Genomic DNA, 24,548 nt, shown 5'->3' on the forward strand with positions numbered 1-24,548 from the left:
TGAGTTCAATCTTGCACCTCTTCCTGAAGTGCCTAATTCAATTGACTGAGTTGTTTAGTGACAAGAAATACAGTGTCAGCAGGACCTTCTTGATTTAAAGGACCTTCCTTATTTAGTCTGTCTAACCACAACATGAGCATTATGAGTAATGCATAGAGGTAGATCTGAACTCTTACCTTTCCCTACCTCATCTGAAGCACTGGAAAAGGAGGTGAAAAAATAGCTCTTACTAGAATCATAGAACTGTAGAATCAGCCAGAATGGAAGAGACCTTCAAGAGAAGGGCAACAAAGCTGGGGAGGGCCCTGGAGCAGAGCCCTGTGAGGAGAGGCTGAGGGAGCTGGGGGTGTGCAGCCTGCAGCAGAGGAGGCTCAGGGCAGAGCTCATTGCTGTCTGCAGCTCCCTGAAGGGAGGCTGTAGCCAGGTGGGGTTGGGCTCTGCTGCCAGGCAAGCAGCAATAGAAGAAGGAGACAGAATCTCAAGATGTGGCAGGGCAGGTTGAGGTTGGATGTTGTTAGGAAGTTGTTGTCAGAGAGAGTGATTGGCATTGGAATGGGCTGCCCAGGGAGGTGGTGGAGTTGCCATCCTTGGAGGTGTTGAAGCCAAGGCTGGCTGGGGCACTTAGTGCCATGGTCTGGTTGATTGGGCAGGGCTGGGTGCTAGGTTGGGCTGGCTGAGCTTGGAGCTCTCTTCCAACCTGCTTGACTGTATGATGATGATGATGTTGTGCCATGGGAGGTCTAAGCTGGATGTTAGGGGGAAGTTGTTGTCAGAGAGAGTGATTGTTATTGGAATGGGCTGCCCAGGGAAGTGGTGCAGTCGCCGTGCCTGGAGGTGTTGAAGCAAAGCCTGGCTGGGGCACTTAGTGCCATGGTCTGGTTGGTTGGGCAGGGCTGGGTGCTAGGTTGGGCTGGCTGAGCTTGGAGGTCTCTTCCAACCTGCTTGATTCTATGATTCTGTGATCATCCAGTCCCACCTAGCAGCCAGCCCTGTAGCATGCATGTGCAGCATTGTACAGTTAGTGCTTGACATGCAGTGCTAAAAGATTGCTGTCTCCGTTCCCTTACATGTCTCTTTCTTCTCTGTTGCAGCTTTCACCACTCTGCCTAAACTGCAAGACAACAAAGTTTCTTGAACATTAAGATTTCTTCAGGTAAGGACTGAGTTGAGTAATTTTGTTTTTCTGTGAAGATCTTTACTTGTGATGTGCTCGAGCATGAAGTGAACAGGGAGGACAGTTGCTGTTTGTGACCTGGACTTGGAGAAGCTGAATCAATCAGTTGAGATGCTCTTGGTGCTACAGGCTGTAGTGAGTAGGCTACTTGAGAAAGGCATGGCTATGCACGTTTGGGTTTTCTTGCTTCTTTGAATGCTTGTTACCCAAGGTGGTGTTCAAGGGAAAAAGAATTGCCTTCTGCCAGGAAAACAATGGCAGCTGGCTGAGAAAGCAGCTGGAGGTAAGGGGCAGCACTGGGTCAGCAGGTGTTAGCAGCATGGCTGCAGTGCAGGCTGCTTGTCCATGGCCATCTCATATATTCAGAGAAACTCTGCTAGGCCTAAGCTTCATGTTCAGGAAATGTCTCTGGTCCCCATGTGGTTATTGCTCAACAGCTTCAGCTGCCTTGCTTTGACTCACAGCTCTCCTGGGGTAAACGAGCAGCGTGCTGCAGAGTGGAACATCCACAGGTTGTTCAAACAAAGAGCTGCTCAAGCTCCTGCCTTCTGCTTCAGGAAAAAGGATCTGGGGGCTTTTCAGGAGGATTGTTGAAGGATTCAGTAATTGGGCTGTGTGTGTGATGGGGAAAAGCCTCAATTTGGTGTCAGTGGTAAAGCCATAGGGTGACAGCTGGCAGAAAGTGTGAGGAGTTTTACCTTGGCAGTTAACTGGGTGGGGAATTAGGCTTCTGTTACATCTGCTGCAGACTGGCACACGGGCAGCAAGCAGTGCACAGGGCTCCAGGTAAAGGAGAGAGATGTTGATTTGATACAAGTGTATGAAGTACAGGAAGATAAGCTTTAAGCCCCTCAATTGCAGAGAGATGTTGAGGTGCTGGAAGGTGTTGAGAGAAGGGCAGAAAGGCTGGGGAGCTTCTCACCTGTAAATAGAGAATCTTGCTGGAAGAGCTTCTTTGTTCCTAGGTAGCTTGGAGCAGTGATACCCACATAGATGTAAATGCCTTTCAGGGTGAAAATGAGCTTCACTGACAGCAATCCAGTTGTGCCTTTTATATATTGCTTTTTGCTTAGCTCCAGGAGCAAAAGGGAATGATTGAAGTAAAGCAGTGAAATTGCCTTAATTGCCTGCTCTCAGGCAGCATTTGTAAGGAGCTGCACTCTTGGCCTGCTTGTGTTGTAGTGCGAGGCACAGAGCGCAGCTTGCGTTGGGGGGCTTTGAATGGCTCTCCTGTCTGACTCCTTTCCATGGATTCCAGCCTTTTTTTCCATGACATCATTACTCTGACAGACTTCCTACAAAATAGGAACAGCTGCTGGGTGCTTTTTTTCCCTGGGTTTAGTATGAAAACCGTAGCAGCTTTTCCATTCTCTGCAAGTGACAGTAACAGGGTTCTCCGGTGTAAAACAAAACTGGGGGGAGGAGGAGGAAGAGGGAGGGAAAGTCAAAGTAAGGAGCTGTGATTGCTGTCAACAACTACCTGAAAGGAGGTTGTAACTAGGTGAGTGTTGGTCTCTTGTCTGGGGCAACCAGCAGTTGAACAACACTGCTCAGACCACCTCTTGAGTGCTGTGTCCAGCTGTGGGCTCCTCCATTGCAGAGAGATGTTGAGGTGCTGGAAGGTGTCCGGAGCAGGGCAGCAAGGCTGGGGAGGGACCTGGAGCAGAGCCCTGTGAGGAGAGGCTGAGGGAGCTGGAGGTGTGCAGCCTGCAGCAGAGGAGGCTCAGGGCAGAGCTCATTGCTGTCTGCAGCTCCCTGAAGGGAGGCTGTAGCCAGGTGGGGTTGGGCTCTGCTGCCAGGCAAGCAGCAGGAGAAGAAGGGGACACAGTGTGAAGTTGTGTCAGGGGAGGTCTAGGCTGGGTTTTAGGAGGAAGTTGTTGTCAGAGAGAGTGATTGGCATTGGAATGGGCTGCCCAGGGAGGTGGTGGAGTGGCTGTGCCTGGAGGTGTTGAAGCCAAGCCTGGCTGGGGCACTTAGTGCCATGGTCTGGTTGCTTGGGCAGGGCTGGGTGCTAGGTTGGGCTGGCTGAGCTTGGAGGTCTCTTCCAACCTGCTTGATTCTGTCATGCTGTTAACAGGCCAGCAATGCAACAGGTCCTCACCTAGGAGCTGTTTCATGATGCAGTAAGGGATTACTTATGCTGCTGTTATACTATTTAAAGGTTGGTCCTGTTTCTTTTCCTCCCCTGGCCTCTTCCCTCCTCCTGAACTAAACCGTGCATCATTAGATGATGAAAACAGTATTGCACTTGGGTTCCTGGCCCAGATGACCATTTGCATGAGGAATTTTATTGGGACAAAAAATTCCCTAGCATCATTCTTATACAGACTCTGCATAGAGGTTTTAAAGTTCCTTTCAGTTACAGAGTCATAGAAAACATCCACTTGAAAGAGGTCTCAAAGCTCATCTGGTCCAAGCTTCAACCCAAGGTTAGGGTCATTGCTAAGCCATGTCCCTGAGCACCAGCTCCACAGGCTGCTTAAACACCTCCAGAGATGGGGACTCCAGCACTGCCCTGCCATTCCAGTGTTTGAGAGCCCTCTCTGGGAAGAAATAGTTCCTAGGATCCCGCCTGAACCCTCCCTCCGTGCAGCTTGAAACCATTTCCTCTGCTCCTGTTGCTTGCCACCAAGGAGCAGAGGCTGCTCCCTCCTTGCAGTTCAGGTCAAAGATTCTTGCTTCATGGTTTCTCTGCCCACCTTGGCATTCAGGGGTCATTTACAGGCTGCTTTGCACAGAGTTTGGAGTCTGAAATAGAAGTAAGAATTCATCAATCTTGTCCTTGCACCTAATTTTTCATCTTGCTCCATCTGTAAATAGCTGAGAGGTGATGAAAAATGATGTAGGCTTTTAGAACAAGGGGGCACAGTCTCAAGCTGTGCCAGGGGAGGTCCAGGCTGGATGTTAGGAGGAAGTTGTTGGCAGAGAGAGTGATTGGCATTGGAATGGGCTGCCCAGGGAGGTGGTGGAGTTGCCATCCCTGGAGATGCTCAAGCAAAGCCTGGATGAGGCACTTAGTGCCATGGTCTGGTGGATCGGGCAGGGCTGGGTGCTAGGTTGGGCTGGCTGAGCTTGGAGCTCTATTCCAACCTGCTTGATTCAATGATTCTAAGACAGAGGCCAACCAGGAAAACTGTATCTGACATGTAGTTAGTTTCCTCAGTTTGGGAGCAAAACAGAGTTCAAATTATCAGTTAAAAGAATCAATATCACACAGCAATGTAAGGAGAGGTTTGGGAAAGAATCAGCCAGAAATGTAGTGGTGGCAGACATAATGGTTGAGTTTTTCCACGTGTGATAGAAGTGTTAAAGAGGCTGGGGAAGGAAATAAACAGCAGTGCCCCTGGAGGGACAGAGGTCTGCTTGAGGGAGTCCAAAAGGAGGGCTGCAAAGATGATTAAGGGGCCGGGGCACTGCTCTGTGAGGAGAGGCTGAGGGAGCTGGGGCTGTTTGGTCTGGTGAAGAGGACTTAGAGGGGGTCTAATCAATGTCTATAAATGTTTAAAGGCTCGGGGTCAGGAGGGAGGAGACAAAATCTTCTCAGTTGCACCCTGGGATGGGGCAGGGGGTAATGGGCATGACTTCCAGGGGAGGAAGTTCCACCTCAACATGAGCAAGAACTACCTTACTGTGAGGGTGACAGAGCCCTGGCACAGGCTGCCCAGAGAGGTTGTGGAGTCTCCTTCTCTGGAGCCTTTGCAGCCCTGTCTGGATGTGTTCCTGTGTGACCTGTGCTGGATTCTCTGGTCCTGCTGTGGCAAGGGGGTTGGACTGGAAGATCTGCAGAGTCCCTTGCAACCCCTAACATCCTGTGAGCCTCTGCTCAGCTTGATGCTGCCCCATGTTGGCAGTTAGTTCAATTTGTAAGATGTTGCCCCTGGAAACAATGTCCTGTTAAATGCAGAAGTCTGTGGTGCAAACTGTCAGTACAACCAAAGTGTAATGGCTCTGCTGTTGTACTCATGATGTGTACACTTACTGAGTGCAGTTCTGGAGCCCCCAACACAAGCAGGACATGGAACTGTTAGAATGACACCAGAGAAGGCCACCAAGATGCTGAGAGGGCAGCAGCAGCTCTGCTCTGAGGGCAGGCTGAGAGAGTTGGGGCTGTGCAGCCTGGAGAAGAGAAGGCTTCCAGGAGACCTTGGAGTGGCCTTGCAGTGTCTGAAGGGGGCTACAGGAGGGCTGGGGAGGGACTATTAACAAGGTCTGGTAATGAGAGGATGAGGAGGAATGGGTTTGAACTGGCAGAGGGGAGATTGAAAGTGGATGTTGGGAAAGGGTTCTTTGCAGTGAGGGTGGTGAGACACTGGCACAGGTTGCCCAGGGAGGTTGTGGAGCACAGAAGCACCCAATGTGATCAAAGATCAAAGATCACATTGGGTGCTTCTGTGCTCCACGACCTCCCTGGAGGTGTTCAAGGCCAGGCTGGATGAGGCCTTGAGCAACCTGTTCTAGTGAGAGGTGTCCCTGCCTATGGCAGGGGGTTGGAACTGGCTGAGCTTTGAGTTCCCTTCCAACCTAAACCACTCCATGATGTTCAAAGTGGGGCAGGGTGTGCAGGGAAGTGTAATATGTTTTATGAACCAATGTAGTTGGGGGAAAAAAAAGCAAGATACTTCCATCCAAACAAGCCCTTCTTCAGGTCTGTGCAGGAAAGGCCTTCTCTGCCCCAAAGCTCATCTGTTTTTTCCAGCTGTATCAGTTGGTCTCATAAAAGATATTGCCTCTGCCTGCAAACTTTGCCTAAGTGCAGCATCAGCGTTGCTGTTGGCAGCTTTAAGGGAGAGCCAGCAGCACCCTGGGCATGGGGTTTGTGCTGAGTTCCATATGCCATGCAGAAACACAGAGTGTTAGAGGTTGGAAGGGACCTCCAGAGATCATCCAATCCAACCCCCCTGCCAAAGCAGGAGCACCCAGGGCAGTCCACACAGGAATGCATCCAGGTGGGGGTTGAAAGTCTCCAGAGAAAGACACTCTGGGCAGCCTGTTCCAGGGCTCTGTCACCCTCACTCTAAAGAGGTTTCAACTCATGCTGAGCTGAAGCCTTCTCTTTTCCAGTTTGTATCCATTGCTCTTTGGCTGTGCACCACCAGAAAGAGCTTGGCCCCCTCCACTTGGCACCCACCCCTCAGGCACTGATAGACATTGCTCAGATCCCCTCTCAGCCTTCTCTTCTCCAGACTAACAGTCCCTGGGCTCTCAGGCTCTCTCCATAGGATTGATCCTCAGGTTCCCTAAACATCCTCATGGCTCTCTGCTGGACTATCTCCAGCAGGTCCCTGTGTCTCTTACAGTATCACAGCATCACCAAGGTTGGAAGAGACCTCATAGATCATCAAGTCCAACCCTCTTGAACTGGGGAGCCCAACACTGGACACAATCCTCCAGGTGTGGTCTCAGCAGGACAGAGCAGAGGGGAAGCAGAACCTCCCTAGCCCCGCTGGCCACACATTTCCTGATGCTCCCCACGATGCCCATGTCTCTTTCGGCCACCAGGGCACATTGCTGGCCCACGCAGAACTTGCTGCCCACCAGCACTCCACAGGCTTTCTCTGTGGAGCTGCTCATGGTTATGCCTTAGCTCCTCTGAACTTCTCAGCCCTGAGGCAGAAAGGAAGAATATGTTCAAAGATGAATCATAGAATGCCAGCAGCTGGAAGGGCTCTTGAAAGCTCATCTGGTGCAGCCCCACTGCCAGAGCAGCATCCCCTAGAGCAGATCACACAGCAACACATCCAAACACTTCTTACATATCTCCACAGAGGGAGCCTCCACACCCCCGTGGGCAGCCTCTTCCAGTGCTCTGTCACCCTCACAGGGAAAAAATTCTTCCTCCTGTTTCCATGGCACCTCCTATGCCTCAGCTCCCACCCACTGCCCCTTGTGCTGTCACTGGGCACCACCCAGCAGGGCCTGGCTCTGTAGGCATAAAGTGACAATGCTCATCCAATAATTTGTGTATTGCTTTCCTTAGCTTTAACTTAAAGTGTGGATGAATAGAAAGTTTTGCTTCTCTGGGTTGTTCTCTCCCCTGGAGAGATGCTGCTCTGTATCTCCCATTAGTGCTGATCTTCCTTGCTTGGCCAGCCTGTACACTGGAATGCTTTTGGAAGGAAAAGAGTTGCTCCCTAGGCATTGCTCTGCCCTTCTGATGATGCTTAGGTCTGGAGCAATGGTACTTGCTCAGAACTCTCTTGCCTAGAGTTAGGAAGGGCTTTCCTTGCAGCAACCAGAAGACAAAACTGTGTGGTATCTTCATGGGAAGTGGGTCTGAAGGGGTTGGTGGCAATGTGGAAACAAAAGGAGCAGTGTTCCCAGCTGGAGTGCCAAGCACCTTGGAGTCCAGCATGGAAAATGTTTATTAGTCTTGTATAGTTTTATAGCTGCAGGGTGAGGGAGAACAGTTTGCTGAGTGACTTTTGGGCACTAGGTTTTGTACCAGTGGACTGGGTAAAGAGAGCTCCTCTTTACTCTGGGATGGGAGCAGGGGATCTCTGAACACTACTCAGCTTCCTTGTACAGTGCACAAGGACAGATGCCATTTTCAGGCTCATTGAGGAGCCTAAATTGACCGTGGGGAGTTGGGTTGCAATGCAGGGAGGCTGTGTTGGATGCTCATGGGCTCAGGGTACAGCCAAGTTGGCCCATGGGGACACTAAAAACAGTATTTGTGGAGCTGCTGCCTTTCCACTTCTCCGCTCCAAAGAGACTTCGTATAAAGCCTGCTCACTTGGGTTGGGCTTTTAGCTGACATTCTGTAGCTGTCTTTTGATCTGCCATTCCTTGGTGTGGTGGGCACTGATGCTTGCAGAGCAGTCCCTTCTCTCTGTGCTGGCCAGACCATGCTTGGTAACTGTACTGCTTGTACCCTTAGAACCATAGAATCAAGCAGGTTGGAAGAGAGCTCCAAGCTCAGCCAGGCCAACCTAGCACCCAGCCCTGGCCAGTCAACCAGACCATGGCACTAAGTGCCCCAGCCAGGCTTGGCTTCAACACCTCCAGGCACAGCAACTCCACCACCTCCCTGGGCAGCCCATTCCAATGCCAATCACTCTCTCTGCCAACAACTTCCTCCTCACATCCAGCCTAGACCTCCCCTGACACAACTTCAGACTCTGTCCCCTTGTTCTGTCACTGCTTGCCTGGCAGCAGAGCCCAACCCCACCTGGCTACAGCCTCCCTTCAGGGAGCTGCAGGCAGCAATGAGCTCTGCCCTGAGCCTCCTCTGCTGCAGGCTGCACACCCCCAGCTCCCTCAGCCTCTCCTCACAGGGCTCTGCTCCAGGCCCCTCCCCAGCCTTGATGCCCTTCTCTGGGCACCTTCCAGCACCTCAACATCTCCCTGCAATTGAGGAGCCCAGAACTGGACACAGCACTCCAGGGGTGGCCTGAGCAGTGCTGAGCACAGGGGCACAAGAACCTCCCTTGTCCTGCTGCCCACACTGCTCCTGAGCCAGCCCAGGATGCCATTGGCTCTGCTGCCCACCTGGGCACTGCTGCCTCCTCTTCAGCTCCTCTCTCCCAGCACCCCCAGCTCCCTCTCTGCCTGGCTGCTCTCAGCCACTCTGGCCCCATCCTGCAGTGCTGTTTGGAGTTGTTGTGGCCAAAGTGTAGAACCCTGCCCTTGGCCTTGTTCAGTCTCATCCCATTGGCCTCTGCCCACCCATCCAGCCTGGCCAGGTCCCTCTGCAGGGCTCTCCTACCCTCCAACAGCTCCACAGCTGCTCCCAGCTTGGTGCCATCTGCAAACTTACTGCTGCTGGACTCAATCCCCTGCTCCAGATCATCAATAAAGATAATGAACAGAATAATTTCCACCTTCTTGGTGGAAATTACCTCTTCTTGAGCAAAAGTTGTTGTTACAGGAGCAAGGGCTAGAAGCAAGCTCATCAGTGCCATTTGTTTAGTCATCTTTGGTGTCTTCACTGCTTTTATAGTGCTCTACCAAAGCCAGCAGCTGCAGCAAGAGAACAAATTGTTCTCTCTGCACAGCGCAGAATGAGGTGTGAATGAGCTGTCCTGTCTCTTCGAGGAGCTGGACCAGAGAGCCTGGCTGAAGCCAGGACCTGAAAAACGTAGCCTGTGCCTAAGTGCCAGCGTGAAAAACAGTTGGGCTGTCATCCTGTCTGGTGTTTGCAGGCAGCAACTTGGATTTGAAGATGAAAAAGAAGGCTCTGTGGTAAATCTACACACAGACCAAAAACCCAGCGAGGAAAGAGAGGTGTGGAGGAGGAGAAGGCAGAATGTGCTTTGTCACACACTGCTTGCATGCAGAGTGTTGTCTTTCTTGCTCTTCTGCCTCCAGAAGGAAAACACATTCCTTCTCTGCTCTCAGGCACTGTGAGCTGGTCCCTTCTCTTTGTAGATCTCTAAGTACCTTGGAAGCCTTTAGCTCCAACAGCTTTCGGTGTAACCCTTCCAAACTCCACTGATTTTCTGAGTCCTTCCCAGTACCCTAAATGAGATGCTCTGTGTTTTCTCCCTTCCTCCTCCTGGAGTACCAAGAGGTCTTTGGCCATGCTGTCACAGGGCTGTGATGCATGCCAGGGTGGAATCATCATGCCATCAGCCTCCAGGTAGGATGTGGTAAACCAACCTGAAAAGAGCTTAACCTTGTAGCTAACTCTGTAGCAAAGGAGATGGGAGGTGTGCTTTCTGCTGGCAGTGCTGGGCTCTTCTCACTGCTGCTTCCCTGCTCTGCTGTGCACCAGCCTCACAGCCAGCCTTTGGCTGACACTGTCATAGAATCACAGAATCAAGCAGGTTGGAAGAGAGCTCCAAGCTCAGACAGTCCAACCTAGCACCCAGCCCTGCTCAATCAACCAGACCATGGCACTAAGTGCCCCAGCCAGGCTTGGCTTCAACACCTCCAGGCACAGCCACTCCACCACCTCCCTGGGCAGCCCATTCCAATGCCAATCACTCTCTCTGCCAGGAACTTCCTAACAACATCCAGCCTAGACCTCCCCCACCACAACTTCACACTGTGTCCCCTTCTTCTCTTGCTGCTTGCCTGGCAGCAGAGCCCAACCCTACCTGGCTACAGCCTCCCTGCAGGCAGTTGCAGACAGCAATGAGCTCTGCCCTGAGCCTCCTCTGCTGCAGGCTGCACACCCCCAGCTCCCTCAGCCTCTCCTCACAGGGCTCTGCTCCAGGCCCCTTTGTTGCCCTTCTCCAAACACCTTCCAGCACCTCAACATCTCTCTTGAATGGAGGAGCCCAGAACTGGACACAGCACTCAAAGGGTGGCCTGAGCAGTGCTGAGCACAGGGGCAGAAGAACCTCCCTTGTCCTGCTGCCCACACTGCTCCTGAGCCAGCCCAGGATGCCATTGGCTCTGCTGCCCACCTGGGCACTGCTGCCTCACCTTCAGCTCCCTCTCTGCCAGCACCCCCAGCTCCCTCTCTGCCTGCCTGCTCTCAGCCACTCTGTCCCCAGCCTGTAGTGCTGCTTGGGGTTGCTGTGGCCAAAGTGTAGAACCCTGCCCTTGGCCTTGTTCAGTCTCATCCCATTGGCCTCTGCCCACCCATCCAGCCTGGCCAGGTCCCTCTGCAGGGCTCTCCTACCCTCCCACAGCTCCACAGCTGCTCCTAGCTTGGTGTCATCTGCAAACTCACTGATGCTGGACTGAATCCCCTGATCCAGATCATCAGTAAAGATATTGAACAGGCCTGTGTCCAGCACTGATCCCTGGGGCACACCACCAGTGCCAGCTGGATGTGGCACCATTCACCACCACGCTCAGGGCCCAGCCCTCCAGCCAGTTCCTGTCCCATATCAGAGTGAACCTGTCTAAGCCAGGAGCTGCCAGCTGTGCCAGGAGCTTGCTGTGGCAGAAGGTGTCAAAGTCTTTGCTGCAGTCCAGGTAGTCTCCATCCACAGCCTGCCCCACATTAACCAGAAGGGACCTGATGATAAAAGGGGCTCAGGTTGGTCAGGCAGGACCTGCCCTTCCTAAACTCTTGCTGGCTGGGCCTGATCCCTTGGCCATCTTGCATGGCTCTCCTGAGCAGCTATGATCTGCTGCAGCTTGGCACACATCTTTGCAAGCTGAGGAGGTATCCAAAGACTCTTTACTTGGTTGCAAACAAGAGAAGCCATCTGTGATCTTTAGTGCCTGCTTTGTGTTTGGAAGATCATTTTGCAGCCAAAAGCAAGCTTAAAAACTGGAGGCATTTGTCTGCCTTGTGTGGACAGATTGTTTTCAAGCCTCCATTAGAGCACGTGTTGGGGCACAAATAACAATGCAAGAGCAGTGCCAGAGTTGTGTAGCATCTGAAATACAAATATCTTTGGTGTCATGCCAAAATACAAGGTCTAAGTCTGGCAGAAACAAACAACTACCCGAAAGGAGGTTGTGGAGAGGTTGGTGTTGGACTCCTCTCACAGGCAATTAGCCATAGAAGAAGAGGGAATGGCCTCAAGCTGCCACTGGGTAGGGTTAGATTGGACATATGGAAGATTTTTTTCCCAGCAAGAGTGGTCAGGCAGTGGAAGGAGCTGCCCAGGGAGGTGGTGGAGTCCCCAACCCTGGCTGTGTTTAGTGCTTGTTTGGATGTGATGCTTGGGAATATGGTTTAGGGTGGAGTTTGTAGAGCAGGGTTAATGGTTGGGCTTGGTGGTCCTGAGGGGCTTTGCCAACATGAATGTTTCTGTGATTCTGTGTAAGGGATAAGAATGTCCCAGGAAAGCCATGGAGAGAGGGAAAAACATGACCTGAACAAGCAGACCATGGGCACTAACACAGCCTGTGTCAGGCGTGTGTGTGGCAAATCACTGCCACCCCAATCTGTCACCTAGCAAATGAGGAGACACACAACTGCTGCAGTGAAATCTTAATGTGCAAGGCCTGCTAAGTGACATTACAGTGTACAAAGACTCTGACTCTGGGGCTGGTGTCTCCCTGGATATAATTCAGGGCACATGTGGTATAGAATCATAGAGAGGTTTAGGTTGGAAGGGACCTCAAAGCTCAGCCAGTCCCAACCTCCTGCCATAGGCAAGGACACCTCCCACTGGAACAGGTCACTCAAGGCCTCATCCAGCCTGGCCTTGAACACCTCCAGGGAGGTTGTGGAGCACAGAAGCACCCAATGTGATCTTTGATCTTTGATCACATTGGGTGCTTCTGTGCTCCACAACCTCCCTGGGCAACCTGTGCCAGTGTCTCACCACCCTCACTGCAAAGAGCCCTTTCCTAACATCCAGTTTCAATCTCCCCTCTGCCAGTTCAAACCCATTCCTCCTCATCCTCTCATTACCAGACCTTGTTAATAGTCCCTCCTCAGCCCTTCTGTAGCCCCCTTCAGACACTGCAAGGCCACTCCAAGGTCTCCTGGAAGCCTTCTCTTCTCCAGGCTGCACAGCCCCAACTCTCTCAGCCTGTCCTCAGAGCAGAGCTGCTGCAGCCCTCTCAGCATCTTGGTGGCCTCCTCTGGACTGGCTCCAACGCTTCCATGTCCTACTTGTGCTGGGGGCTCCAGAACTGCCCCCAGGACTGCAGGTGGGGTGTGAGGAGAGCAGAGCCAAGGGGCAGAATCCCCTCCCTTGCCCTGCTGCCCACACTGCTCTTGCTGCAGCCCAGCACAGGGTTGTGTCTGGGCTGCACTCCCACTGCAGGCTCCTGTTGAGCTTTGCATCAACCCAGACCCCCAGAGCCTGTTCCTCAGGGCTGCTCTCAGCCATTCCCCACCCAGCCTGGAGTTGGGCTTGGGATTGCAGCCACCCAGGTGCAGGACCTTCAGTTGAAAAGAACAAATGTACTATTTATTAAGTGAGTAGTCAATAGCATTTCAGCTAATAATGAGTAAGCACTTAAAATAATCTATCAACAGCCAGGTTTGGGGTTTTTTGGAGTCATGTATGATCTTCCTGTCTGCTCCCTGGAGTCCCAAGTATTTATTGCTTGCAAACAAAGACCCTTAGAGTCAAAGGTAAGCAATGGCTTGCTGAAAGAGCAGGAGCATTCCCATAAACAGGAGTAGGGCAGGGAGCTGCTTGTAAGGGGCCTCTGGCAAGGCCCACTGTACATTCAGGCTTCCCACCCCATCCCTTCTGTATTGGGTTGAGGAATTTCCCCCAGCCCAACCCCTACTCCCAGCTGAAATGCAGCAGCCCAGCTCAGGTGGCTTGGAAGTAAGCTGAAGCTCTGTTTACAGCAAAGCTGCGTTTACAAGCATATATACACACAAGCTATTGACAGGGAGCTGCAATTAGATAGGGCCTAGGAGTAAGGCTGAAATCCAAACTTCCCTCCCAGACAACAGAAAGAAGCCCAGAAGGGATCCAGTGCCTCCCTCCCTCTCTCTCTCCCAGACAGAAAACAGCCAGCATTGGAATGGGCTGCCCAGGGAGGTGGTGGAGTGGCTGTGCCTGGAGGTGTTGAAGCCAAGCCTGGCTGGGGCACTTAGTGCCATGGTCTGGTTGATTGGGCAGGGCTGGGTGCTAGGTTGGACTGGATGAGCTTGGAGGTCTCTTCCAACCTGCTTGATTCTATGATCTAGTCAGCCAAGGTTAGTGGAAGTTCATAGAATCATGGAATGGTTTAGGTTGGAAGGGACTGCAAAGCTCAGCCAGTTTAAACCTCCTGCCGTAGGCAAGGACACCTCCCACTAGAACAGGTTGCTCAAGGCCTCATCCAGCCTGGCCTTGAACACCTCCAGGGAGGTCGTGGAGCACAGAAGCACCCAATGTGATCTTTGATCTTTGCTCACATTGGGTGCTTCTGTGCTCCACCACCTCCCTGGGCAACCTGTGCCAGTGTCTCACCACCCTCACTGCAAACAACTTCTTCCTAACATCCAGTTTCAATCTCCCCTCTGCCAGTTCAAACCCATTCCTCCTCATCTTGTCATTACCAGACCTTGTCAATAGTCCCTCCCCAGCCCTCCTGTAGCCCCCTTCAGACACTGGAAGGCCACTCCAAGGTCTCCTGGAAGCCTTCTCTTCTCCAGGCTGCACAGCCCCAACTCTCTCAGCCTGTCCTCAGAGCAGAGCTGCTGCAGCCCTGTGGAAGGCCACTCCAAGGTCTCCTGGAAGCCTTCTCTTCTCCAGGCTGCAAAGCCCCAACTCTCTCAGCCTGTCCTCAGAGCAGAGCTGCTGCAGCCCTCTGGAAGGCCACTCCAAGGTCTCCTTGGAGCAGACCATTAAATCTGTTTTGTGGTTTCAGAGCCTTTGGCATCATTCACTGTATCACAACTGATGTATTGAAGGAGAACAGAAGGAGATGCTTTCAAAATGTACTGAATGCTTTGAATATTTGGCCTTATTTTCACCAGTCTACAGTTGCAAAATTCCAAGCTTCAGAGCACAATTGGGATTTGAGTTGCCTGCTGCAACCTTTCAGTTTTACAGCTTTACTGGAAAGATTCTTTTCCTTCTAATACTTTTCTTGCTCTTATATCCACATCCCTTCTCCTTCCCCCCAGTAATTTGGTTCTTTCACACTGCAGGACTTGGTTCTTTCACACTGCAGGACTTGGTTCTTTCACACTGCAGGACTTGGTTCTTTCACACTGCAGGCTTTTCTTCTGCCAAGATGCTTCATTCAGAGATGCTGAAACTTTGCTGTAATTATATTCTTTGCTCTGATTATATCATTTGGTAGAGGATCATGGAGTCATAGAATGGTTTAGGTTGGAAGGGACCTCAAAGATCATCCAGTTCCAGTTCTGTGTCTGTGAATTAGAGCCAGCAGTGATTTGAGAGAAGCCACATTTTGCAGTCCATGGAGTGAAGAGTCTAAAAATGACCTGGAGCAAGACCCAGAGCTTTCAAGAAAGAAGTGATGGTGAGATCAAGACAGAAGGGGTTTGCTTGATTGGATGTCAGGTGGGGTTGGTCTCTTCTCCAAGGAACAAGGGATAGGATAAGAGGAAACAAACTTAAGTTGCCCCAGGGAAGATTTAGGTTGGATATGAGGAACAATTTCTTCCCCATGAGGGTTGTCAAGGCCTGGTCCAGGCTGCCCAGGGCAGTGGTGGAGTTTCCATCCCTGGAGTGGTTTCAAAGCCATGGAGATGTGGTGCTGAGGGCCATGGTTTAGAGGTGCCTTAGCAGTGCTGGGTTGGGCATTGGGGTCTTATGATCCTGAAGGTCTTTTCCAGGCAGAATCAATTCTGTGATTCACTGGTTCCATGTTTCTATAACTGTAAATACCCAGTCAGGCACAGGGCAGTTGGACACCTTGCTTTGATCCATTTCCATAAGCAAATGGGTTTGAGAGCCATGGAGATGTGGTGCTGAGTGCCATGGTTTGGAGGTGCCCTGGCAGTGCTGGGGTGAGCATTGCACTGCAGATGGGTTTGTGAGCCATGGAGATGTGGTGCTGAGTGCCATGGTTTAGAGGTGCCCTGGCAGTGCTGGGGTGAGCATTGCACTGCAGATGGGTTTGTGAGCCATGGAGATGTGGTGCTGAGTGCCATGGTTTAGAGGTGCCCTGGCAGTGCTGGGGTGAGCATTGCACTGCAGATGGGTTTGAGAGCCATGGAGATGTGGTGCTGAGTGCCATGGTTTAGAGGTGCCCTGGCAGTGCTGTGTTGGGCATTGGACTCTTATGACCCTGAAGGTCTTTTCCAGGCAGAATCAATTCTGTGACAAGTCCAGCACAGGGCTGCTGGACACCTTGCTTTGGTCCATTTCCATAAGTGAATGGGGTTGAGTGCCATGGTTTAGAGGTGCCCTGGCAGTGCTGGGGTGAGCATTGCACTGCAGATGGGTTTGTGAGCCATGGAGATGTGGTGCTGAGTGCCATGGTTTAGAGGTTGCCTGGCAGTGCTGGGGTGAGCATTGCACTGCAGATGGGTTTGTGAGCCATGGAGATGTGGTGCTGAGTGCCATGGTTTAGAGGTGCCCTGGCAGTGCTGGGGTGAGCATTGCACTGCAGATGGGTTTGTGAGCCATGGAGATGTGGTGCTGAGTGCCATGGTTTAGAGGTGCCCTGGCAGTGCTGGGGTGAGCATTGCACTGCAGATGGGTTTGAGAGCCATGGAGATGTGGTGCTGAGTGCCATGGTTTAGAGGTGCCCTGGCAGTGCTGTGTTGGGCATTGGACTCTTATGACCCTGAAGGTCTTTTCCAGGCAGAATCAATTCTGTGACAAGTCCAGCACAGGGCTGCTGGACACCTTGCTTTGGTCCATTTCCATAAGTGAATGGGGTTGAGTGCCATGGTTTAGAGGTGCCCTGGCAGTGCTGGGGTGAGCATTGCACTGCAGATGAGTTTGAGAGCCATGGAGATGTGGTGCTGAGTGCCATGGTTTGGAGGTGCCCTGGCAGTGCTGGGGTGAGCATTGCACTGCAGATGGGTTTGAGAGCCATGGAGATGTGGTGCTGAGGGCCATGGTTTGGAGGTGCCCTGGCAGTGCTGGGGTGAGCATTGCACTGCAGATGGGTTTGAGAGCCATGGAGATGTGGTGCTGAGTGCCATGGTTTGGAGGTGCCCTGGCAGTGCTGGGGTGAGCATTGCACTGCAGATGGGTTTGAGAGCCATGGAGATGTGGTGCTGAGTGCCATGGTTTGGAGGTGCCCTGGCAGTGCTGGGGTGAGCATTGCACTGCAGATGGGTTTGTGAGCAATAGAGATGTGGTGCTGAGGGATGTGATTTAGAGGTGCCCTGGCAGTGCTGGGGTGAACATTGCACTGCAGATGGGTTTGTGAGCCATGGAGATGTGGTGCTGAGTGCCATGGTTTAGAGGTGCCCTGGCAGTGCTGGGGTGAGCATTGGACTGCAGATGGGTTTGAGAGCCATGGAGATGTGATGCTGGGGGCCATGGTTTAGAGGTGCCCTGGCAGTGCTGGGGTGAGCATTGGACTGCAGATGGGTTTGAGAGCCATGAAGATGTGATGCTGAGGGCCGTGGTTTAGAGGTGCCCTGGCAGTGCTGTGTCCAGGGTTAGACTGGATGATCTTAAAGGTCTTTCCCATCAACCTGTTCTGTTTCCTGGCAGGCAGGGTGGGGAGCATCCATAGCTTTGTCTGAGCAGCTGAGACCTTCCCCCGAGCTGTGCCGCGGTGTACAGTAACACCGAGCGATGCCACGGGCAAGGAAAGCACTGAGCAAGTGTTGGGGCCAGTATTTATAGACCACAGCATAGCAGTCCTGCAAAGAGAGACAGAGAGGGAGTGTGAGAGAAATCTTGGCTGAGCTGAGGGCAGTTTCATTTCGGGTTTCTGTTATTTAAGCAACGTTAAATAAATCTCCCTTGTCAAGTTTAATCTTCTCTTGGTGAACCATAGCAGCCCTGCTTTGCCTCAGGACCAGGTGGAAGCAACAGGTTTAAAGCAAGACATTTGAGGGTAAGTAATTGATTTAGTGCCACTTTTACCTGCAGAGCCCAGGCCAACTCCCTGCCCTCTGAGGACACTGCAGGGAGAGCTGGGTACGTGCTGCAACTGCAGCTTGCAAGGAGAGGCTGAGGGAGCTGGGGGTGTGCAGCCTGCAGCAGAGGAGGCTCAGGGCACAGCTCATTGCTGTCTGCAACTGCCTGAAGGGAGGCTGTAGCCAGGTGGGGTTGGTCTCTGCTGCCAGGCAAGCAGTGACAGAAGAAGGGGACACAGCCTCAAGTTCTGCCAGGGCTGGATGTTGTTAGGAAGTTCCTGGCAGAGAGAGTGATTGGCATTGGAATGGGCTGCCCAGGGAGGTGGTGGAGTGGCTGTGCCTGGAGGTGTTAAAAAGGAGGCACTGATATTCTGGAGTAATCTCTCTTTCCTGCTGTCACTTCTTGAGCAAATTTGTTTCAATGACCTTAATTCCAAGTTCTGGAGCTTGAGATTCATTGCATAACATCAGCTTTATCAGCTGCATTTCCAGAGGTGCTCAGAAAAAGCCTGAATGGGGCACTTAGTGCCATGGTCTGGTTGGTTGGATAGGGCTGGGTGCTAGGTTGGACTGACTGAGCTTGGAGGTCTCTTCCAACCTGGTTGAGTCTATGATTAGTGCCCTTGTCTGGTTGATTGGCCAGGGCTGGGTGCTAGGTTGGACTGGCTGAGCTTGGAGCTCTCTTCCAACCTGGTTGATTGTATGATGCTATGATAAGGCTGTTCTGTGTTCAGGGGTTTTGTGTACAGTTACAAACGAGTATCAGGTGGTTTCTTCATTTAGCAACGTGCTTGAAAAGGTCAGTTAGCATCAGAGAAGCCATACAGTCAGCTCCCACTGCTGGAAGTAGTGCAAGTCGTTTATAATGCTGTCTCTTAGCACTGTCTAGGTTGTGGCTTAAAGCATGCATTTCTTGCTGTGTGGATGGTTGTACACAGACAAACCTGCTGTCCTGTAAGCACTGCTTTTACAGAATCACAGAATGGTAGGGGCTTCAAAGCTCATCCAGTCCAAGCCCCCTGCCAGACAAGGATCACCTAGAGCAGATCCTGCAGGAATGCATCCAGTCAGAGGTTAAATCTGAGAAGGAGACTCCACAGCCTGCCCTGGGCAGGCTGTTGCAGTGTTCTGTCACCTTCACAGGGGAAAAACCACCAAACAAGTTATGTTTACATGGCACTTTTAGTAGAAGAAAAGAAGAAAGTTCAGCTCAGTCTCCTGCCTGCAGCTGCATTACTATCATAGAATCACAGGATTGTCAGGGCTGGAAGGGAGCCCAAGGATCATCTAGCCCTAAGCCCCCTGCCATGGGCAGGGACACCTCACACTAGATCAGGTTGCTCACAGCCACATCCAACCTGGCCTTAAAATCTCCAGGGTCTCTAACCACCTCCCTGGGCAACCTGTGCCAGTGTCTCACCACCCTCATGGAGTGAGGGCTGATGCCTTACTATTCTGTGAGTAGCAGGGCAGCAGTTAGTGGATGTTCTTGCATGCCTCTGTTAAAAAGAGAATACTTAAAAACCCAGGAAGAAACAAAGGCAGCATGAGATGAGTGAGTTAGTAGGAGAGAAGAGTGCCCCCTCCTTTCAAGCAGTACTAGAGGCTGGGGCCAGAGTGGCTGAGAGCAGGCAGGCAGAGAGGGAGCTGGGGGTGCTGGGAGAGAGGAGCTGAAGAGGAGGCAGCAGTGCCCAGGTGGGCAGCAGAGCCAATGGCGTCCTGGGCTGGCTGAAGAGCAGTGTGGGCAGCAGGACAAGGGAGGTTCTTGTGCCCCTGTGCTCAGCACTGCTCAGGCCACCCCTGGAGTGCTGTGTCCAGTTGTGGGCTCCTGAATTGCAGAGAGCTGTTGAGGTGCTGGAAGGTGTTGAGAGAAGGGCAGCAAGGCTGGGGAGGGGCCTGGAGCAGAGCCCTGTGAGGAGAGGCTGAGGGAGCTGGGGGTGTGCAGCCTGCAGCAGAGGAGGCTCAGGGCAGAGCTCATTGCTGCCTGCAGCTGCCTGCAGGGAGGCTGTAGCCAGGTGGGGTTGGGCTCTGCTGCCAGGCAAGCAGTGACAGAACAAGGGGACAGAGTCTGAAGCTGTGCCAGGGGAGGTCTAGGCTGGATGTTGTTAGGAAGTTGTTGTCAGAGAGAGTGATTAGCACTGGAATGGGCTGCCCAGGGAGGTGGTGGAGTTGCTGTGCCTGGAGGTGTTGAAGCCAAGCCTGGCTGGGGCACTTAGTGCCATGGTCTGGTTGCTTGGGCAGGGCTGGGTGCTAGGTTGGGCTGGCTGAGCTTGGAGCTCTCTTCCAACCTGCTTGATTGTATGATTCTATGTTGCTTCAGAGCAAGGGAGGTGATTATCTACAGCAAGCCTCTAGCCAAGATGAAAGAGATTCTCCCTCGCCTGCCTCCGCACAGGCAGCTTGTGCCGCATGAGCCTGTGTCCATTCCAGCTCTCATTTTCGTTTTCTGCTGCCTCCTGCATGCGTGCAGGCTGCTGAGTTCATCAGTCTGCTTTGTTTGCATATTCTGGGGTGTGATTTTAGAAGGCAGGTTCCCTAAAAAGGGGATAATTCTTCTGGAGCTCTCTGCTGGCAGCTGGGTGTGAAGGCTGCACAATTCATCGCCGGTGTTTGCCGTGCTTAACTGGGAGAAGATTAATGTGTTGCTTCAAGAACACAGTGTTTCCCCAAATGAGATTTATCAGTTGACAGCCCTGGAATTACTTCTTTAAGTTAAGAAAATATAGACTTTGGCACGGGCTGGAGGTTTTCAAGGGAGGGGGAAGGGGGTGTGGGAGGGTGGCTTGCAGCTCCAGAGGGTGTTAGACACATAATGAATATGGGTTGAAAACAGAAGTGTGTTAAAATAACTTAAGAGCTCGAGGCTCAGACTAATGAATTAGAGGGAATGAGAGAGAGGGCTCAGGTTGGATCCTTCACTTGCCCTGTTAAGGCCAAGGTTTTGCACGTGTGGGGCACCTGATGTGAGGCACTGTCCACTGGTTTGAGACTTAACCAGTTAAAGCCCATTGGAATGGGCTGCCCAGGGAGATGGTGTAGTTGCTGTCCCTGGAGGTGTTGAAGCAAAGCCTGGATGAGGCACTGAGTGCCATGGTCTGGTTGATTGGCCAGGGCTGGGTGCTAGGTTGGACTGGCTGAGCTTGGAGGTCTCTTCCAACCTGCTTGATTCTATGATTTTAAGGGTGAGGGAAAATGCATCAGCAGTGGTGTGAGCAGCAGGAGGAGGGAGGTGCTCATGCCCCTGTGCTCAGCACTGCTGAGACCACACCTCGAGTGCTGTGTCCAGTTTTGGTTACCACAGTACAGGAGGGACACTGAGGTGCTGGAGCAGTGCAGAGAAGGGCAATGAGGCTGGGGAGAGGTCTGGCAAACATGGTCTGTGAGGAGCAGCTGAGGGAGCTGGGGGTGTTCAGTCTGGAGAAGAGGAGGCTGAGAGGGGACCTTATTGCCCTCTACAGCTACCTAAAAGGAGGTTGCAGAGAGGCTGGAGCTGGTCTCTTCTCCCCAGTTACTAATGACAGGACAAGAGGCAATGGCTTCAAGTTGCATCAGGGCAGGTTTAGGTTGGCTGTTGGGAGGAAGTTCTTTGCTGAGCAGGTGGTCAGGCACTGGCACAGGCTGCCCAGGGAGGTGGTGGAGTCACCATCCCTGGAGGTGTTTAAAAGCAGAGTGGCTGTGGTGCTTGAGGCTGTGGTCTGGTGCTGAAGGCTGCTGGGATGAAGGTTGGACTGGCTGATGCTGGTGGTCAATTCCAGCCATAGGGATTCGTAGTGATGAGATGTTGTGCTGAGGGATTTGGTTTGGTGAAGGACTTGTCAGTGTGAAACTAATGATTGGATTGGAGGAGCTTGAAGGGCTTTGCCCATCTAAGAGACTGTGATTCTCTAAAATGCAAAGGTTGGCCTTGAGTGACCTGTTCTAGTGGGAGGTGTCCCTGCCTATGGCAGGAGGTTGGAACTGGATGATCTTTGAGGTCCCTTCCAACCTAAACCATTCTATGATTCTATGAACAGTGTGGTTTCCAGGTAGGAAAAGCAGCTTATATGAGGAACTGTGGAGAAATATGTTTGTATTTAAAGAGCACAGTGCCATGGGCAGAGGCACTGAGTGCAGCCTCAGCAGGTTTACTGACCACTCCAAGCTGTGTGGTGCAGCAGCCAGGCTGGAGGGCAGGGATCCATCCAGAGGGAGCTGGACAGGCTGCAGAGGTGGGCACAAGCCAAGCTCAGGAGGTTCAACAAGACCAAGAGCAAGGTCCTGCAGCTGGGTCGAGGCAATCCCAAGCACAAATCCAGGCTGGGCAGTGAGTGGCTGGAGAGCAGCCCTGAGGAGAGGGACTTGAGGGTGCTGGTGGAGGAGAAGCTCACCAGGAGCCAGCAGTGTGCACTTGCAGCCCAGAGAGCCAAGCAGAGCCTGGGCTGCAGCAGCAGAAGTGTGGCCAGCAGGGCCAGGGAGGGGATTCTCCCCCTCTGCTGTGCTCTGCTGAGACCCCACCTGGAGTGCTGCATCCAGTGCTGGAGCCCCCATGACAAGAGGGCTGTGGAGATGCTGGAGAGTGTCCAGAGCAGGGCCAGGAGGATGCTGAGAGGCTGCAGCAGCTCTGCTGTGAGCACAGCCTGAAAGAGTTGGGGCTGTGCAGGCTGGAGCAGAGGAGGCTCCCAGGTGACCTTCTAGGATCTGAAGGGGACTCCAGAAAAGCTGTGGAGGGACTTTTTAGGCTCTCAGGGAGTACCAGGAGTGGGGGGAATGGAGCAAAGCTGGAGGTGGGGAGAGTCAGAGCGGATGTGAGGAGGAAGTTGTTGGTGATGAGAGTGGTGAGAGGCTGGCATGGGTTGCCCAGGGAGGTGGTTGAGGCCCCATGGCTGGAGGTGTTTGAGGCCAGGCTGGCTGAGGCTGTGTGCAGCCTGCTCTAGGGTAGGGTGTCCCTGGGCATGGCAGGGGGGTTGGAACTGGCTGCTCCTTGTGCTCCCTTCCAACCCTGACTGATTCTGTGATTCTGTGATTTGGTGAGTGCTGGTTTCTTCCTTCCAGAGAATGGAGTGGGTGAGCAGTTGTGGCAGCAGGGACTATAGATCTGTTTGAGTTGAAGAAGACCTCTGAGATCAAGACCTCTGACCCAGGCTGGAAAGGACTGGCTGGCTGATGCTTGTGGTCCCTTCCCCCCCCGACTGATTCTGTGGTTCTATGGTTGTTATTTCCTCTGTGCACCATATAGTGCACAGTTTGGTTGCAAGGGGAGTTAGCCCAAGCACTGGAAACATTGGGAACCTACCTTGGGAAATCACAGAATCAACCAGGTTGGAAGAGACCTCCAAGCTCATCCAGTCCAACCTATGCAACAGGTGAGACAGAAATGTACATTATGTGGATAATTAACAGTAACATAACTACAGGATCTTCAGCCTGGAGAAGGGAATGCTCCAAAGAGGCCTGATTGTGGCCATCCACTGTCTGAAGAGGGCTAGAGGAAGGCTGGGGAGGGACTGTTGATAAGGTCTTGTTATGACAGGAGGAGGAATGAGTTAAAAGTGGCAGAGGGGAGGTTGAGACTGGATGTTAGGAGGAAGTTGTTTGCAGTGAGGGTGGTGAGACACTGGCACAGATGATGATTCTGTGAAACTGGGGCATGTGCTTTCATTTTGTGTTTGCTTGCTATTTAGTTTGCTGTCGTGTTCTCTTTGAGGACTCCCCTTCCCAACTGGGTAATCAGATTGGCACCACAGCATCATCCTTGCTTGGCACTGATGGAGGAAATGAGCTTCTGGTGTAGCCATGGAAAGTGCATTTGAAGGGTGAGCAGACTTTGAAAAAAGGGGTTAAAAAAGCTATGGCTGAGTACCTGCCAAGGTAGCTTCATAGAAACAGCTGCATGCCTTGGTTGAAGAGTACTCTGTTGGAGTCATAGAATCAAGCAGGTTGGAAGAGAGCTCCAAGCTCAGCCAGCCCAACCTAGCACCCAGCCCTGGCCAAGCAACCAGACCATGGCACTAAGTGCCCCAGCCAGGCTTGGCTTCAACACCTCCAGGCACAGCAACTCCACCACCTCCCTGGGCAGCCCATTCCAATGCCAATCACCCTCTCTGACAACAACTTCCTCCTAACATCCAGCCTAGACTTCCCCTGACACAACTTCACACTGTGTCCCCTTCTTCTGTTGCTGCTTGCCTGGCAGCAGAGCCCAACCCCACCTGGTTACAGCCTCCCTTCAGGCAGCTGCAGACAGCAATGAGCTCTGCCCTGAGCCTCCTCTGCTGCAGGCTGCACCCCCCCAGCTCCCTCAGCCTCTCCTCACAGGGCTCTGCTCCAGGCCCCTCCCCAGCCTTGCTGCCCTTCTCCAAACACCTTCCAGCACCTCAACATCTCTCTTGAATTCAGGAGCCCAGAGCTGGGTTGAGAAGCAGTGATTACATCCAGAGTGTTATGTTTAGATACCATCACAGAATCAGTCAGGGTTGGAAGCAACCACAAAGATCACCTAGTTCCAACCCCCCTGCCATGGGCAGGGACACCCTACCCTAGAGCAGGGCATCAGAGCATGTGATGTCCAGGGGCAGTGCTGCTTAGCAAGAGAACAGGTGCACATTCAACAGCACATGGCTTTACAAAAGGCTCTCCCCATGATCATTGACCTTCTCTTTTTCCCCTCACAGGCAGTGCAGGCTCATTTCAGCAGGACACCTCTGCCTAAGCAGTGCTTATTTAGGCAGACCAAGAATGCAGCCTGTGGTTGCTTGTTGATGTTGGTTCAGGAATGGCATTACTGGTGTGAGCAACCCATTCAAGTTTATCCCAGTCTTATTTTACAGCATGAAGAAGACTCAAGCTCTCATGCTCTTGAAAGGAAAGAAAGCGAAAAGTTGGCATCTTTTGCTTCTCATTTCTTTGTTGTGTTCAGGAGTTGTGTAAAAAACACCCAACACCTTGGCACTGCTGCAGTTCTCTGTGGTTCAGAGTTAGAATACTGAGTGCAGGCAACCCCAGACCCATCTTAAAATCTGACCTAGGTGGACATCTTTGTACTTTAGTAGGCACACAAAGCCTTGGATGGGCAGAAAG

The 24,548-nt window shown here is 52.4% G+C and overlaps 1 protein-coding gene across 2 annotated transcripts in view; it reads left to right on the forward strand.

Annotated features, from left to right (window-relative positions):
• The window catches only part of BMPR1B (bone morphogenetic protein receptor type 1B), a 294,174-nt gene that overhangs the window by 98,293 nt on the left and 171,333 nt on the right, over nucleotides 1-24,548 (forward strand). For both annotated transcript variants that reach the window (XM_064148356.1, XM_064148357.1), the window contains exon 3: nucleotides 1,092-1,153. The gene's annotated coding sequence lies outside the window, so the exon portion shown is untranslated. The remainder of the gene's footprint in view (nucleotides 1-1,091; nucleotides 1,154-24,548) is intronic.

Source organism: Pogoniulus pusillus, chromosome 9 (genome assembly GCF_015220805.1).
Source record: "Pogoniulus pusillus isolate bPogPus1 chromosome 9, bPogPus1.pri, whole genome shotgun sequence".
Taxonomy (NCBI): Eukaryota; Metazoa; Chordata; class Aves; order Piciformes; family Lybiidae; genus Pogoniulus; species Pogoniulus pusillus.